The sequence below is a fragment of the Amblyomma americanum genome, chromosome 11, assembly GCF_052857255.1.
Source record: "Amblyomma americanum isolate KBUSLIRL-KWMA chromosome 11, ASM5285725v1, whole genome shotgun sequence".
Taxonomy (NCBI): domain Eukaryota; kingdom Metazoa; phylum Arthropoda; class Arachnida; order Ixodida; family Ixodidae; genus Amblyomma; species Amblyomma americanum.
Genome location: NC_135507.1, coordinates 125,183,619 through 125,201,461, shown reverse-complemented (window position 1 = coordinate 125,201,461; position 17,843 = coordinate 125,183,619). Strand labels below are relative to the sequence as shown.

At 50.8% G+C, this 17,843-nt stretch overlaps 1 pseudogene; it reads right to left on the bottom strand.

The window, feature by feature from the left end:
- Window positions 1-975: 975 nt before the first annotated feature.
- LOC144109883 (uncharacterized) lies at window positions 976-7,807 on the bottom strand (annotated as a pseudogene).
- Between the last annotated feature and the right edge of the window lie 10,036 nt (window positions 7,808-17,843).

Below are 17,843 nucleotides of genomic sequence, written 5' to 3'. Positions count from 1 at the left end.
GAGGAGCCATCGAAAAAAATAAAAAAAGCACAATACTGCAGCATGTTTGAGGGTATACATCCGGAATTTATTTGCATCCTGTATAAATTGAGCACTGGCGTGATTTAAGGAACGAAGATAAGTTATTTCCACGTCAACTTCGGCATTTGGAGCGAAGCTGATTTGAGAGTAAAAGACGATGCCCCGGAAAAACGTCTTTCTTTTTTCAGTCTGTCACAGACAGCTGTACAATTCGTATCACAAATTTGATTTGGCATTGGTATCTACTATCACAGAATGACATTCGAACACACAACAGTCACATAAAAAAACATGACATAAATCAATCTCACTAGTTTAATATGAAAAATCTGCTGAACTTCACAATGCTGGATAATTTTAAAAAATCCAGAGAAATCAAGACAACATAAACATAACACACAGTTCATATATTGTATGTATTGTAGCCTAAACATTCGCGAGAACAGCACACATCATTTTCACTTCAGGGTAATAAACTTTCTCTTTTTCACATTATTCTTTTCTGTGTTCATCTTGTCGTTCTTGAAGGCTGCGTAATTCTTCAGCAGGGTGTTTACTGCTGAATTAAGGATGCTCATTAACATTGACTGTTGACTGTGACCAGTTGCACAAGTGTCAAAGTCTTCACTGTCACAGAGCAAATACTTCATCCCACTCAGAAGTGCAGCTCTCTTATTACTCTCTGCATGAAACATATTCTCATATTCCTTGCCTGTAATATGTTCTAGCACAATCTTGGTGCACAGCACCACATGAACGACACATGGCTGTGGAAATTTCATGCCACCTCTGCTCATATTATCAATAAGCACATGCTCACTGCGTTCAAGATTTCTCTAAGTAATTGTGAATAAATCACAGCAGTCAATGCAAGGGTTGTGCTTCAAAGCAGCATATGCACAGTAGCCAGCGATGTACACCAATGCCGGCATGTCTTCCCGGGGCTTCTTTAGGTCACAGCTTTATGTTATATTTCTCAGTCAGGATTTCAGCACACGGCTCTTTGCAAGTGTCAGTGGATGCTTGCAAATCTGACAAGATCAGTGTGTTCTGGAGGCGGATCTTTGCCTCAGCTTCAAATACCTGTGTGATCGACACATTTAATGGGACCCACAGAGCTTACGGTACTTTCCACACCGAGCTTCGAGGAGGTCGGTTTGAAAATTTCCAAGGAGAACGTGTATAAAACCAAGCTCTTCCAAACAATATCTTGGCACTCCGATCAAGGCGTACGCGGAAAGCCGGAGAGCTGAGTGGGTCTCCTTTGTCAACGCCCCTTTATGCACGCACCTACTTTTCCAGTTGTCGAGCCAGGTAACAAACGTTTCGAGGAACTGCAGCTGCTCACCATTGATTTCTCGTACTGGCTCTTGCCACACATTTATCAGTCTGTGTCCCTTATGGGTAGTCTTGACGTTGACGATGCTCCACCATCGCAAAATAAGGTTAATGAAATCTGCAGTGCCATCTGCAAGCGTCAGATGCAGTACTTCACCTCTTATCCTCAAAGAAAATGAAGCAAAAGAGTTAAAAATTTGCAGATCAAGTTTCACGTTCTGCCTCTCAATATTTGTAGAATTGAATGCTTTATACGATAGCCCAAAAGCCACTTTCGCAGTATTAGTTTGTTCAGCCTCATGGAGCTTTCTGAGTGATGTGAATGAAGCACCCTTCATTTTCTTAATTTCTGTGGTTTCACAGAGAAAAGGTGGGTAATATAGACACTTGTCAGGTTTTTTTTGGTTTAGCCAATTGTTTCTGATACATTTCAGCAAATGCACAGAGTCAACAATATGAAAGAGTGGCTGCTGCGGATTAGCTGGATGGGGGTCCACAATTTCGAACTTCTGGGCCTCACTGAACATAGCCATTACTTTCCGGTTAATTTACTTTTTGTCTGTGATGACTGTAACAATATGAAGGTTCTCTTCTTCAAGTCTCAAGACTACTTTTTTACAGTTTCATGCAATTCCTCCGCAGTAATTTTTGACACTGGAAGGATGTATGTAACATCTTTGAACGTTGACAGGAGAGACTGCACCATAAATACTTAGCAGGTTCAGAACAGTTCGCAGCAGCACCTGTTATGCTGCCACCATTGTATTCAAAGAACTGCGGTAAGTGTATTTGATCTACCATTAATGTTGCGTTTCTTTCATGTGCTTTCAGCAGACTTGCCCTCCTTTTCATATATCTTAGGAAGACCTCTTCATTTTGCTCCTTTAAAGGACTAACGTCAAGTGCACCACAGACACGCTTGATTGTATCAGTATGAGGCAACACCAACTTTCCACTGCTCCTCAAAAACTTTTAGCCATGCGGTGAAATAGTGTACAAAATGCTACACAAGACCAAAAGTTCCGCAGAGTAGCGAACAGCATTATTCCTCTTCATGAGGAGGTGACACTGCTCTTTGAGGAACGTCACAGCGCCCACTTTTTTGTCCTCCAGAAGGCCCCCACTTGAAATATCGTCAAGATCACCAATTTTAGTGCAGCCTTTCCTTTGTAACTTGTTGTGGTTCTACTTTAGTGCAGTGGTCCTCGACATTATCCAAGAGCTGAACAAGCACGCGGAAATCGTGGAGATAATCCGGGATCTCAAAACACTTGTGAGATGTAAGACGAGCGCCTCTCCAAAACACACGCACAGACATATCCGTCGACCCAGTCACTGACACAAAAATCTCGGGACATCTGTTGTCACTTTGACGTGGGCGAAGATCATGCAGCTGTCGCAAGGTACCGCTGTCCAAAACCTTCTCTCTCCCAGTTTGTGCAGGCGTGAATTGATGTCTTGGAGGTTGTTAGCTTGGTTCTCTCGTTTCTCATTCTCGTGCGCTTAAGCTGACTGCTTTAAGGCCCTTTGAAGCTGTTTGCACTCCACACGTGTTCGCTTGGCATCAGGGTCTTCTCTCGACTAGCGTGAATCCGAAATATATTGCGGGCAGTCGGGAAAGATCGTTGGCATGCCATCAGGCGTAAGCCGGGTGAGCTTCATTTGAACCTCGATGGCCCGTCCGTCGCAATACGTGTATTTTGATGTTGTACGTAGGTGCTCGATCTTGAAATGCCGTTCAAAAACTTGCGAAACAACCAGCGCCATCATATTATGAACACACTTTGACGCCTGCAAAATTGTGACATACGCTTACAAATCTAAGCGCGAGATCTGTGAAAAGCGCATTTTACTGACCCATGAGTCGTTCAACGAATGAGTATACACACGCCATCGCAAACGCGTGCGAGCCCACGTGGATTACACGTGTAAATAAATGGTCACTTGAAAACGAATTTATATAACAATGGAATATCGCAGTTTGCACTTGTAGCACCCTCTCTTGGGCGGCGCCGACAACCCGGCTAGCACGCGCCCCTCTGCGAAGAGAATAAAGACGGCACCTGGTCGTGGCTCGTGCAGCCACGGCTGGCAGTTCTGTTCTGGTGTCGGCTCGTAGCAGTGGTCTCGTTTCCTTCGCTCGTGAGGCGTTAAGCCTACATTGGTGACCAAGGACGAGAATGACCGATCCCGCAACATCCACGCAGCAGGATTCGCGTCCACACGACGTCTCGTCGCTGCAGGTTCGCCTTCCACCTTTCTGGCCCCAGAACCCGCAAGTTTGGTTCCACCAGGTTGAGGCGCAATTTTTCCTAGCCCGCATCACGTCGGAGACGACGCGCTACTACCATGTTGCCTCAAGCCTGCCTCCTGACGTTGCCGGTGAGGTCTCCGACGTTCTCTCCGCCCCCATGGGTGCTACACCATATCAGCAACTGAAAACCAAGGTGCTGGAGAGATTTATGCCATCGGACCGCACCCGCCTCCCGCAGCTCCTTACCGGGGAAGACCTTGGCGACCGGCGCCCCTCCCAGCTTCTGCGCCGCATGCAACAGCTTCTCGGGGAGCGCGACATCCCCAACCACTGAGCGTTGCTTCGAGAGCTTTTCCTCCAACGCCTTCCCCAGCCCATCCGCCTCGTCCTTGCGGCGGCCGGTGACGTCACCCTCGACCGCCTGGCTGAGCTCGCAGATAACGTTCATGAGGCCACCTCCCCGTCCGTCACTGCTGTTTTGCCGCCAAGAGACCCAGCGATTTCGCGCCTTGAGGCCCGTCTCGAGGAGCTTGCCGCCTCAGTCGCCACACTCCGGAGCCGACCTCTGGAGACCCGTCCGTCTCGTCTTGATCATCGCGCTCTTTCGCGCTCACGTCAAGCTCGGAGTCCCAGCCCTACATCTATCTCTCTGCTGGTACCACAGGCGTTTTCGCCACCGGGCAACGAAGTGTACACCGCCCTGTTCCTGGCCGGGAAACGCCCGCCGGGATCACTAACGGCGGCGTGTGGTTCCCCCAGTCATTCGAGCCGCCTGTTCATGGTCACTGACAAGTTTTCCGGCACCCGGTTTCTTAACGACACGGGCGCGGAAATCAGCGTGGTTCCACCGACTAAGGCAGATCGTTCCAAGCCATCAGGACTGTCGCTCCGTGCTGCCAACGCCTCGTCTATGCCCACGTATGGGCTACGATCTCTCACCCTCGACTTCGGCCTACGCCGCACTTTTCGATGGGTCTTCGTCATCGCAGACGTGTTTCGCCCGATGATAGGTTCAGACTTCCTCTCCTACTTCGACTTAGACGTCAGCGTGCGGCATCGTCGCCTTACCGACGGTCTGACTCATCTCTCCATCTCGGGAGTCTGTTCCGACCTTGCTCCCATGGGCATTCGCACGCTGATACCTTCCTCTCAGTTAGAAAAAGTGTTGGCGGATTTCCCGGAGCTCACTAAGCCATGCAACCTCACTCAGGCGCCTAAACATACTGTGACACACCACATCGTCACCCGGGGTCCACCCGCAGCTGCTCGACCGCGCCGCTTGTTTGGAGACCGTCTAGCTATCGCCAAATGTGAGTTTGACCACATGCTGGAGTTTGGCATTATACGCCCGTCGTCCAGCGCGTGGGCGTCTCCGCTGCATCTAGTGCTCAAGCGTGATCCCGGTGACTGGCGTCCCTGCGGCGACTATCGGGCGCTGAATGCCAACACTGTCCACGACAGCTATCCGCTGCCCCACATCCAGGACTTTACATCGCGCCTCGCCGGCTGCGCCATTTTTAGCAAAGTTTACCTGGTTAAGGCGTATCACCAAATTCCCATTGAAGCCGCCGACATACCTAAGACCGCCATCTCGACGCCCTTTGGTTTGTTTGGGTACGTCCGGATGCCTTTTGGACTACGCAATTCGGCTCAAACCTTCCAGCGGTTCATGGCTGAGGTCACGCGGGGCCTACCGAGTGTATTCGCGTACCTTGACGATGTCCTCATCGCCAGCCCTACACCTCATGATCATGAGCAAGAACTACGTGCTTTGTTCAAGCGTCTACAGCACTGCGGCCTGGTTGTGAATGCCTCCTAGTGTGTTTTCGGTGCTTCTGATCTCGAGTTTTTGGGTCATCACATATCCTCAGTGGGTATCCGCCCTCTCGCGTCCCACGTCAAGACCATCGAGAATTTTCCCCTGCCCACAACCCTGCGCCTCCTGCGACAATTCCTGGGACTGGTGAATTTCTCCCGCCGCTTTATCCCGCACTGTGCAGAGCTACTTCGCCCGCTCACCGACCTCCTCCGGTCGACCGCTGGCCCGTCCTCCGCAATCTCTTGGTCATCAGAAGCCCAGGCCGCCTTTACTGCCGCGAAGCAAGCAGTCACTATCGCCGTGCTTTTAGTCCATCCGCGCAACGACGCCCCTACGAGATTGATGGTGGATGCCTCCAGCGTGGCCATCCGAGCCGTCTTACAGCAGTACCTTAACTCTGAGTGGAGACCATTGCCTTTTTACTCTCGGAAGCTACTTCCTGCTGATACCCGCTACAGCGTCTTCGGTCGAGAGCTCCTAGCCATCTACTCCGCTATCCCGCACTTTCGTTATTTTGTAGAAGGATGCAAGTTTCACGTGCTAACCGATCATAAACCGCTGGCATCTGTGTTCCGGACCAACTCATCGAAGTACGTGTCACGTGAACTCCGTCAGCTCGCTTATATCTCGGAGTTTACTACGACATCTGGCATGTGAAAGGTGCAGCCAACACCGCCGCTGACACCCTCTCTCGTATAGTCGCGGTAGACGCTCCATCTTCCACCGTCGACTGGGCCGCATTCTCTTCTGCCCAGCAGAATGACGATGAGCTCGCCGCTTTTCGAGCGAACCCTCGTTCTTTCCGATTACGGCTTGTGCCCCATCCTTGCTCGCCTGAGCCCTTGTGGTGCGATGTTTCAACGGACTTTCCTCGCCCTTTTGTTCCGGCTTCACTACGTCGCCCTATCTTCCATTCTCTCCATGACATGCCGTCCAGGCATTCGGGCTACTCAGCGTCTTCTCACCCAGCGCTATGTATGGCCTGGAATCAACGCTGATGTGCGTGCTTGGACGCGCCGGTGCCTACCCTGTCAGTCGACAAAAGCTCTATCGAATACCAAGACACCTTCCCAAGCCTTTCTACCCCCTGGCTGTCGTTTCGACCACGTTCATCTCGACATCGTGGGCCCTCTACCCATCTCTCGAGGCTACCGCTATATCTTGACCAGAGTCGACCGCTTCACTCGCTGGCCGGAGGCAGTCCCCATTCCTGACATCACCGCAGAGACTGTTTCGCGCGCCTTCATTTCTGCGTGGGTATCTCGATTTGGTTGTCCTGGCACTGTGACAACCGACCGTGGACGGCAGTTTGAGTCCTCCCTGTTTGCTTCCCTTAATCATATTCTCGGCGCCAGGCATTGCCGTACCACTGCATATCACCCGTGTGCTAACGGCATGGTGGAACGCCTTCACCGCCAATTGAAGTCCGCCCTCGCTGCCCGCCTCAATTGCGCCTCCTGGGTCGACTCCTTGCCCCTTGTGCTGCTTGGTCTAAGGGCCGTCATCCGAGAAGACTTACAGTGCTCAGCTGCAGAGCTCGTGTATGGTAGTGCTTTGCGTCTTCCAGGCGACTTCTTTACATCCCAGCAGCTTCCAGCCCAGCCCCAAGAATTCCTCCAACGCCTGCTGGACTGCGTTAAAGACCTCCGGCATTACTCCCCCATGTCCGTCCCGCCACCATACCATTTTCGTACACCCCGACCTGGCCACTTCAACACACGTTTTTGTGCGCCGCGACGCTGTCCGAGCTCCACTCACACCGGCTTACGACGGACGTTTCCGCGTTCTCCGCCGCACCCCGAAAACCGCCACCATCCTCCAAACGGCCGCGAAGAGACCGTCAGTCTAGACCGCCTTAAACCGGCTTACTTGGAGACCGCCCTAGAACGACTCCCAGCGCCGCCTGACCTAGTGCTCGAGTGCCATCGCCGGCCCTCCGTCCGTTTCGACTTCCAGTCTAGGCGGGGGGCCCTGTAGCACCCTCTCTTGGGCGGCGCCGACAACCCGGCTAGCGGGCGCCACCCTGCGAAGAGAATAAAGACGGCACCTGGTCGTGGCTCATGCAGCCACGGCTGGCAGTTCTGTGCTGGTGTCGGCTCGTAGCAGTGGTCTCGTTTCCTTCGCTCCTGAGGCGTTAAGCCTACATACTAATACACTTTCATTTCACATTGTTCATATAAATCATCACTGCACGAACTGAAAAGCGAGACAATACTTACCAGCGGATCTTTCAGTTTTCCAACGTCGACATCGTCCCGACGCACTGCCCACTGCCATTTTTTCGTTCACGCGGGATCACTTGGGAACCAAAACAGCCTGACCTTTGGCCCGTTGTTGTAGTTTCCTCTACAGTTTGGCAGACAGCATCGCCCCATGACATCGAATAGACCGCACGTGTACACAAAGGAATAAATGCAAAAAACCGAACCACGTGCAGCGACGTTCTCCTGCGGTGTCTCGACAGCGCACGCTATGCGCGTCTGGTGCGTCGCGTAGCACCTAGCGCCATCTGGTGCTCAAGAGCGACACCACGCGCAGGGGAACGGCTAGGGCAGAGTGTGGTTGCGTCAGAGGATAGGTGCGGGCGAGTGCGGAGGCCTTCTTCTTGTCTAGGTGGTTCTGACATAACGGGCCATCCCACGCCAGTACTACCGCTGTCGTAGACTGGTGAAGGTCTTCAAGAATCCGGCATGCGCACACTGGGGATCATCGTGGTAGGAAGAGCAAATGAAGGAGCTCAGATGTGTCGGAATGACGAGAAGCCACTTTCGACCATCCGGGAGGCAGTTGCGGCGATAACGAAGCTCGTCTCTGATGGCGAAATGGTAGGACTGACGACGGAGAGCACCGGGAGGTGGTCGAGACGGTTGGCCAGATAAGAGATCTAAGAGGCAAGTGATCCATGGGGGTATGCGTTGTTCGAAAGCCATGGCAGCGGACTCAAACGTCAATGAACGCAGGGCGGTTATACAAGGCACTGCCTCAGATGGTACAGGGGAACGTGAGAGGGCATCAGCATCGGCATATTTGCGGCCGTAACGATAAATTACGCGAATGTCGTACTCTTGGAGTCGCAGAGCCCAGCGCGCCACTCGACCAGAAGGATCTTTCAAAGAGGACCACCAGCAGAGGGCGTGGTGATCGGTGACAACGTCAAAAGGGCGCCTGTACAGGTAGGGGCGAAATTTGACGATCGCCCAAAGGATGGCTAAACACTCCTTCTCGGTGACAGAATAGTTGGCTTCAGCTTTTGTGATTGTCCGGGTAGCGTAAGCGACAACGTATTCGGCAAAACCTTGCTTGCGCTGAGCGAGTACTGCACCGATGCCGACGCCGCTGGCATTGGTATGGAGTTCCGTCGGAGAACGAGGGTGGAAGTTACGCAGAAATGGTGGAGTGGTCAGGAGGCGACGGAGTGTCGTAAACGCTTCCTCACAGGCTGGCGACCAGGTCGAAAGGTTGTGGCCGGAAAAGAGCTTGGTCAGAGGGTCGATGATAGTAGCGAAATTGCGGACAAAGCGGCGGAAGTAGGAGCAGAGGCCGACGAAGCTGAGGAGGTCTTTTACAGAAGTGGGCTTCGGAAATTAAGCCACAGCTCGCAACTTGACCGGGTCTGGGAAAACGCCATCCTTCGACACGACATGCCCGATAATGGTGAGCTGCCGAACTCCGGAGCGGCACTTTTTCAAATTGAGTTGGAGGCCAGCGTCGGCCAGGCACTGGAGCTGGAGGCGAGACGAAAAGTCCGGGGAAAAGATCACAACGTCGTCTAGGTAACAAAGGCATGTGTGCCACTTGAGCCCTCGGAGTATGTTGTCCATCATGCGCTCGGATGTGGCGGGTGCATTGCCGAGGCCGAAGGGCATGACATTAAATTCGTAGAGCCCGTCGGGTGTGACGAATGCAGTTTTTGGGCGATCGGCCTCTGCCATCGGGACCTGCCAGTAACCGGAGCGCAAGTCCAATGAAGAAAAGAACTCAGCGTCCTGCAGGCAGTCGACGGTGTCGTCGATACGGGGTAGAGGGTAAACGTTCTTTCGTGTAATCTTGTTCAGACGACGGTAGTCCACGCAGAACCAAATGGAACCGTCTTTTTCTTGACCAGGACCATTGGCGATGCCCACGGGCTGTGCGACCGTTGTATCACGTGTTTCTTAAGCATGTCGGTCACTTGCTCGTCAATGATGCGGCGCTCAGCGGCTGACACGCGGTACGGACGTTGGCGCAAAGGGACATGGGGTCCAGTGTCGATACAGTGGGGAATGGTGGTGGTGCGGCCCAAGGAAGGTTGCTGGTAGTCAAACGAAGCTTGAAAACGGTGCAGAACGGTGACAAGCTGGTCTCCTTGGGTAGACGGCAGCGCGGCGTCAACAGAACGGTGAAAAATATCGGCAGAAGACTGATTGCTGATGGCACAAGGGTCGGATTGGATTGGAAAACATTTAATTCGTCAGAAAAGGCAGAATGCAGTTGTAGCTCTTTTGCAGAATGCAGACGATCCGTGCTAGGTGGCTATCAGTCCACGGCTGACAGCGACCTGGATAGCCCATTCAATGACCCGGGTTTGAACTCCCAAGTCTGAGCTGACCAACACGGCCTCCCACTGCTCGAGAATAGGAACCTGTATTAGAGATTTCGGGGGCGGCTCCTCTTTACAATTCCACGATAGGTGATCATAAGTGGCTAAATCACCACATAATCTACATGCAGGGTCGTATTCACCGGGGTAGAATTTTGACAACAAGTAAGGCGTCATGAAGGATCGCGTCTGGAGTCGCCTCCAAGTGGTCTCCTGCTCCTTATTAAAGGCTTTGTCTGGAGGAGGGAATATCCTCCTTTCAAGTTTAAAATGATTAGTAATATCGTGAAAAGATGATAGGCCGTCGTTCGAAAAACTCTCAGCAACGACAGCGTCCCCTGCTCGGCTGACGAACCCTCGAGCTGTTATGTGTGCCGCTTCGTTACCAGGGTTCCCCAGTCTTACACACGCAGTTTACACCAGGCTCTTAGGCAAGATACAACATGAAACACGCTGGGGAAGTGAATTTTCGGAATAGCGGGCCTCAACGTAGCAAAAAAAGACAACGAATATCACAGACCGTTTCGTCGTCGAGAATACATTGTAAGCATGACATGAAAACCTTAAACTTCAATCAACCAAATGACCAGACAGGCTTTCGGAAAGGATACTCGACAATAGACCATATTCACGCTATCAGTCAGTAAAAAGTGTAGAGTAAAACTCCTATATATAGCTTTCATAGATTATGATAAAGCTTTTCACTCAGTGGAAACCTCACTATAGTCATGCAGGCACTGCGGAATCAGGGTCTAGAAGAGTGTTATGTAGAAATAATGGACGATACATGATAACTGCACAGCTACAATAGTCCTTCAAAAGTCTGCAATAAAATTGCAATAAGGAATGGTGTCAGGCAGGGAGACACGATCTCGCCAATGCTATTGACCGCATGTTTACTGGAGGTACGACAAGGCCTGAATTGGGAACAGTTGGGGTAAGACTTAATGGAGGATACCTAAGTAATTTGCGATTCGCTGATGGCATTGCTTTGCTCAGTCACTGAGGAGATGGACTGCAAGGCATTATTAATGAGCTAGACAGGTAGAGCAGAACAGTATGCCTTAAAATTAACATGCAGAAAACCAAAGTAATCTTCAATTCTAGCATGGGAACAAAACTTCACAATTGGTAGCGAGGTGCGTCTGCACAGGGCAGGCAGTAGCTGCTGGTTCGGTTTCTGAGAAGGAATTAACTAGAAGAATAAGAATGGGGTGGAGCGCATACGGCAGGTTCTCTCAGATCATGAATGGCAGCTTACGAATATCCCTCAAGAGAAAAGTATACAACAGCTGTACCTTACTGGTACTCACCTACGGGGCGGAAACATGGAGGCTAACTAAAAGTGTTCAGCTTACGTTTAGGCCCACGCAGCGTGTTATGGAAAGAAAAACGATATGTAACGTTGAGGGACCGGAAGCGGGCAGAGTGGGGAAGGGAACAAACGCGGCTTAAAGAGGTCCTATTCTAAATCAAGAGGAAGAAATAGGCTTGTGCAGGGCGTGTAGTGTGAAGTCAAGATAACCGCTGGTCCTTAAGGGTAACGGAGTGGATCCCAAGGGAGGGCAAGCGTAGCAGGGGGCGCAAAAGGTTAGGTGGGGGGATGAGATTAAGAAGTTGGCGGTAATGTGGTAATTGCAGCTTGCACTGCATAGAATAAATTGGAGAGATATGGAAGAGGCATTTGTCCTGCACTGGGCGTAGTCAGGTTGGGGATGATGATGATGAAATTTACTGCGGCAAAAGTGTCTGGTAATCTCATAAGCCAGTTTTCTTTCGTCTATGTTTTCTTCACGAGCGAAAGCGCACCTGCTTTGTTTGCCGCTTTTTAGAGCTCAGCTCTTGGGTGGCCGTTCCTGCATTGAGTGGCGTGCCTCAGCGTAACCGAGCAAACAAGCTCAAATGAGGACAAAAAGACAGCGCTAGCGAAGGCAGCGCGAAGAGGAGGAGGAGGAGGGAATGTTTAGCCTAAGGCAGGTGACGCCGTAGTTGACGCATGCGCTCCTGCAGGGGCAGCGCGACACGTATCACCAGGCGGACTGAAAAATCTTCGGCAAAGTTCGTTTAGATTCGCCTCCGTGTTATCCTTCGTTCTGGCGCCAAGGTCACCCGCGGCACGCCGTCAACGGGAGCTAAAATCAACTTATGCGTAAAACGCTGTACAGTATACGGTCCGCGGTGGCGCGGCCGCTGCTTGCTCCGTATCGTCTCGGAGAGGCGAGCATGGCGGTGTGGCGTATAGATGTCGCGCCTGCGGACGCAGGCGTTTGTTCCAGAGTTTTCGACTGTGCTTTTTGCTGTGGCGATGTGAAATGCGGTGTGTCTAGTGCGCCGGATGATATAAAACCGGTGGAGTCGCGTAGTACTTGTGTGAAGTGCAGTATATGACGCGAATGAAAAAGTTCTTGATAGGATCCAAAGCAACAACTTTACGTGTATTGCTTGCGAAGCTCCTGGCAACGTAGTTGCTCGGAATGCATTAACAGCACGGTTTCCTTAAAAGGTTAGTCTGTGTGATGCAATGGGAGTTGTGCGCCGTTTGGAAGCATCGGGTGACTGCTGTACGGATGGCTGGAGCCTCGTCAAGCTGTAAACAAAACAGCGTTTTTCTCCTGATACGTTTTTTGCTTGTGCAAAATAAAAGCTCTTGATTGATGTTTGATAGAATGGTGCCGCAAGGTAGTCTCATTCGAACCGTCAAGTGGCACACACCTCGGAGGCCGGCAATTCTCCCCACGGTCCATCGTGTTCCTGCCGGTGGCGTTTACTGTCATCGCTTCCTTGCCTGCTCGCACCAGCCATGACGTGCTCTCTCGTGAGACCCCTTCGTTTCCGGCGCAGCTTCAGCTGCACTGCGTAGTTTTCGCGGACGACCCCGCTTGGAAATATTTCACCGCGGCTACTTTAGCAACCCATTTCCCCGACACCGCACTGCTACCCAACTCTGCGGCGCCCACGGCAAGTGTCTATGATTCCTTCCCGCGCCTCTGTGTAGCAGCTACACTTCAACCTCCATCGCACAGTCCTGCCATGCTGGTAGCTCCTGCGAAAGACCGTTGGCTGTGTACTCTCTTCCTCCGTTTCAAACGCATCTCGGGGCCCTCGTTTTATGGATCACCGGACTCCTCAGCTTCTCGGACCCTCCAGATGGAGGCTCCGCGTGCTGCGGTCGGGCTGCGAGGCGGCGGCGGTCGGCGCTAGTGACGTGCATTCAGGTGCTGCCACAGTGATGATCTTTAGCTCCAAAATGTGAAGTGACTTCTGTTCGTGCCGGAAGTGGGTGTGTGTGAAGACGGGTCCTGCGACCCTGCGCCGCGGATGCCCGAAACTGGTGATGCTACCGCTACGTCCCAATGGATAATACTTGTGCCGTGGCTCGTCGTCACCCCGTCGCTCTGGCCGTTGCGTACAGTGCACCGTCCTCTGCGGAACTACCTTCCGGGATTATGCCGCCTGCTGCCATAGGCGATATCTCCACCCTGTTTTCATTCTTCATCCATCCTCCTGAGGGCGTGAAATGTGTTAGTGTACTGTAATGTGTGACGTTTATGGTTTTATGCGGCTTTAACGTACCAAAGCGACTCAGGTTAAAGGGGGGCCGTAGTGAAGGGGTCTGGAAATTTCGACCACCTGGGGTTCTTTAACATGCACTAACATCGCATAGTACGCGGGCCTCTGGAATTATGACATCATGAAAATTCGACCGCCGCGGCCTGGATCGAGCCCTTGTCTGTAGGGTTAGCAGCCGAGCGCCATAACCACTGAGCCACCACGGCAGCCCTGTAATGTGTACTTCACACACTATGCAACGCATCATGTGCACTGTAAATTTTTTTGTGTTTTATCACTTGGATTCTTGCTCCAAGGCTCTCAGCCTGCAGCAGGTTCAAGAAAAGCTACAACGAGAGCAGAGAGCAAAAAAAAAAAATATATGTTCTTAGGTAAAAAAAAAGAGAAGTTCCATAATTTCCTGGGCAAGGCATGAATGGTTGTGAAAGTAATTTCCAGGCTACCTTTAAAACCTTCCTTTGGACAAGACAAACATTGCATCAGCGCTCCGTAGCTATTGCTTGAAAGAACTAATGGATATTCCCATTGCGCCCGGGAAACCTCCTTGGGTGGGCGTGATTTACATATACCCGTTTAAGGACATAAAGTCTGTTATCAGATAAGTGATACGCCAGAAGACTTAACGCTATATAATTGTCCATCAGGCGCAAAGCAGCGCGGACTTGTCCGCGAAACGTTATATTACCGTCACAATTCAGGAGCGTACCGCACCCACCCAAGGTCCCTCAAGGGCAGCAATAATAGGGGCATGGAGGAAAGAATGCTAGTTCTCTCATTCGCCGTGTCTAGGCCTTGAACGCTGCGCTCCTCTCCATAGCTAAGACGCAAGAGACGAAGGGGCCTTTCAAAAAGCGTGCATTCATTGCAAGAGACAGAGAAAAAGAGGCGAATGCCCGTGTAATTGCATTAAGTGTTTCGGCGTCGAAACATCCTGCTCTGAAATAACGCTGCGCACGCCACTTTGGGGAGAATACCAACGATTTACCTACAGACAATCAAGCGCAGCGCCGTTCCCAATCAAACCGGATTAAATTGCCTCCGCGGGGAGGAGCGACTGTCGCTCAACGAAAGGCAAAACAGTGCGCGTGGGTTGGCAAATAAGAAAAACAAAAGAAAATAAAGAGGCGGAGGTGGGGATGGGCAACCAGCGCGAGAGGGCGCAACAGCGAAGCAGCCTGCAGCCCAGAGTAAATCCCGACGCGGCGTTCCAAACGCAGTTGGAGTCAGGAGCTGATGGCGCAGGTACGGCGCAGTGGATGGAAGCGAATTGGGCTCTTGTTTCAATAAATGCCCGTGTTCGGCGGAGGCCGAGCGTGGTAAGGGGGATGGAGAGGAGAGGTGGTCCTGTCGAAAGCGCCAATTAACGCGGCAGGCAGCGGCAATTACGGCTGGGGGAGAGTGCAAACCTCCTCGTACCCCTCCTCTATCGACTGCTCCGTCCAAGAAGAAGGCAGCGGACCTAATGAATCCTCTAAGCGGGCGCATTCTCGGGCCCCCGAATGTGTCGGCGCAGCGATGTTTGCCGCTTCCCGCTTTGGCAGGTCCCTGTCTTGGTGCGGGTGAAGTGCGTCTGATTTCCTGTCTGGGTGGGAAGGCTGGCCAGCTGATACAGTATTAGACCGACTGAATGCCATAGAAAATGAGAGAACATATCTGAAACTAAGCCTCGTGTCGTTGCGGCTTCTAATGACCAAGAGAGCATTTGATTGATTGAATTATTGATTGATTGACTGGCTGATTGATTGAATGATTCATTGATTGATTGACTTACTGACTGACTGAACAGCCATTTAAAGTGAATGAATTTCAGCTACTGCTAGACGTAACATGTAACGAGCAAAGTATCACAAAATTTCAGAGGATGACGATTCCTTCTTTAGGATGAATGCCAAATCGATGACGCGGCAAGCAAATAAGCGTAAGAGCATTAGCTCACAGTATCTTGGAAAACAGAGCGCGCGCTTCCACGCGGAGTGTGCTAACATAGTTCTGGCGATGTTATCTTCGCAGCTTTAAATGTCATGAGGGGTACGTCGACGGACACTGCTTAAGAGTACGAAGAGGAGAAAAAACTTAAATAGAAGGCGAGTTGCTCGACTTCACGGGTGGGTTCGTTATTCTAGGGCTCCACTGGCATTAGCTGCACTGCGAACCTGTTGGATGAGGGCCCCTTGGTCCTCCAGGTTACCGCTGGTCAGCAGTGCCTCCCACTCATGAAAAGTAACGTAGAAGTGGCGCTGCTAAGTGCGAACGTCCCAACCAGCTTTCAGACGAAATGAGAAGCAGTCCCAAGTTGAAGAATGGTAACAATGGAAACGCCAATGTTGAAGCGCGCGAATAGTAACAGAGAGAGCTACACAGCAGCTAATAGTGGTAGATTACGAATTATCAGTGCCACTGCTGAAGCTCTCGAAATTTATTTTTTTCCTTGTCGCATCTTGCAGTATACTAAAGAAAGACATAATGATATTTTGCGGCCATTGTAATTCGCGCAGAAACCGTTATAGTTGAAAAAAGAAATCAGTTGAGCGAGAAGGACAGGCAGCAAGGAAGCACGCACAGAGGGACCCAACTGTGCCGGCCACTGACCCTTGGCATTGCAAGCGTGGCAGAGGAGGTGAAAATAAAAGAAAAGAAAAGAAAGAAAACAGACACAAAGCAGACTACGAGCAACATTGCCCATTGGAGCCCGGACGCATATGCGAACGAAAGCGCCGTATGCGAAAATGGTCAAGCCCACTGGCAGGGCAGACGACTCGCCGAGGTAAAAGTACAAGAACTCGAGACAGGCAGTACGTGCCAGAAAACAAAAACAAAATTTTCGAACGCCAGGTTCATGAGAAGCGTTCACAGCCGGCAGAGATAGACGATGCGCTCTCGGAAAGCACCGATATTTCGTTTTTAATGCGAAAACAATTTGTGGCTCATTTGCAACAAACATCGGCAGCGTTGACCAGCAGCAGTGGTCCGAAAATTCTCAAGCTACGTCATCATCATCTCCGCATGACTTCAGCAATAGATGATAAGGTAATGACTTTAGATAGAAGTTAGAGGAGTTAGATATGACACGGTTAGTGTGAGAAAAGCATGAACTAAATTCACCTGCAAAAATGCTCGAAGAATCGGATGGGAAGCAGCGAAAAAATATAAAGCGGGCAACAATCCGCCGCACATAATGATAGACAAAAAGTAGTCCACCAGCGGGGACAGGACGAAAAAGACAATCAGGTCGGATATGTTCCATGGAGAAGCCCTAAACAAAAGTTGGAGGTGGTAGCCTTGCCGAATACTGACAGACCACGTGGTGTAAAGGTCTGAGCATAGCGCTACGCAGCGGGTGCGTGACCTTTCCAATAATTTTTGCTGTTCCTGTACGCGCTTAATGGCACTGCAAGGTACTTGGGCGGTACACGCGTCGAGACCAGGACAGCATATGCAGCTGCTGTAGATTACCACAATCTAAACCACAGGCCGCAGAACTTGAAGCTGCTCCACGCTATGCTTTCTGCGCAGAAAAACGCCAGATCAACTATCTTCGTAAGCCAATTCTTTGTGCTCACTATCTAGGATACGGAAACTTCGAACGGCACTACTCTGCGGAATGTTCGTACATAGCGACTCTAAGTAGAGTGTGAACAGAAGTAGCGATAACGGACACCCCTGTTTGACCGACGATAAGATGGAGTCATGTTGGGAAACGCAACCATTCACAATCAAGCGGGTGCAGCAATTATAGTATCAAAGACGTAATACACCGTAGACAACTGAACCAAGGTTGACGTGTTCCAAAATTGAGAACAGAAAATTGTACCAGACGCGATCAAAAGACTTCGAAATTTCAATTTTAGGAATAGCCAGTGGTTCCTGAGTGTTGCTACTAAGCTTTAAAATCATTCGGGCAATATATAAGTTAGTTTCAGTGGAATGGCCCCTCAAACCACATGTCTGACGAGGTCCACTGCCAGTCGACATTACAAGGTGGAGCCGATTCGCTAAGACTTTCACAAAAACGTTACAGTCTACGTTACATAGCGTAATGGGCGTATAGGTCTCAGCATACTGCAATTCTTTATCAGTGCTCTTAGGTATCAAGACAATGTGGCTTTTTGTAAACGCCTGCGGCAGAACTCTAATATTCGACTAATGGTGAAAATGTTAGGTAGAATAAGGCTCTAGAGGGGCTTAAAGTCCTTGTAAAATTTTACTGGAATGCCACCAGGCCCAAATGTCTTCGGAAGTGGCAAAGGATCAATTTCATCATG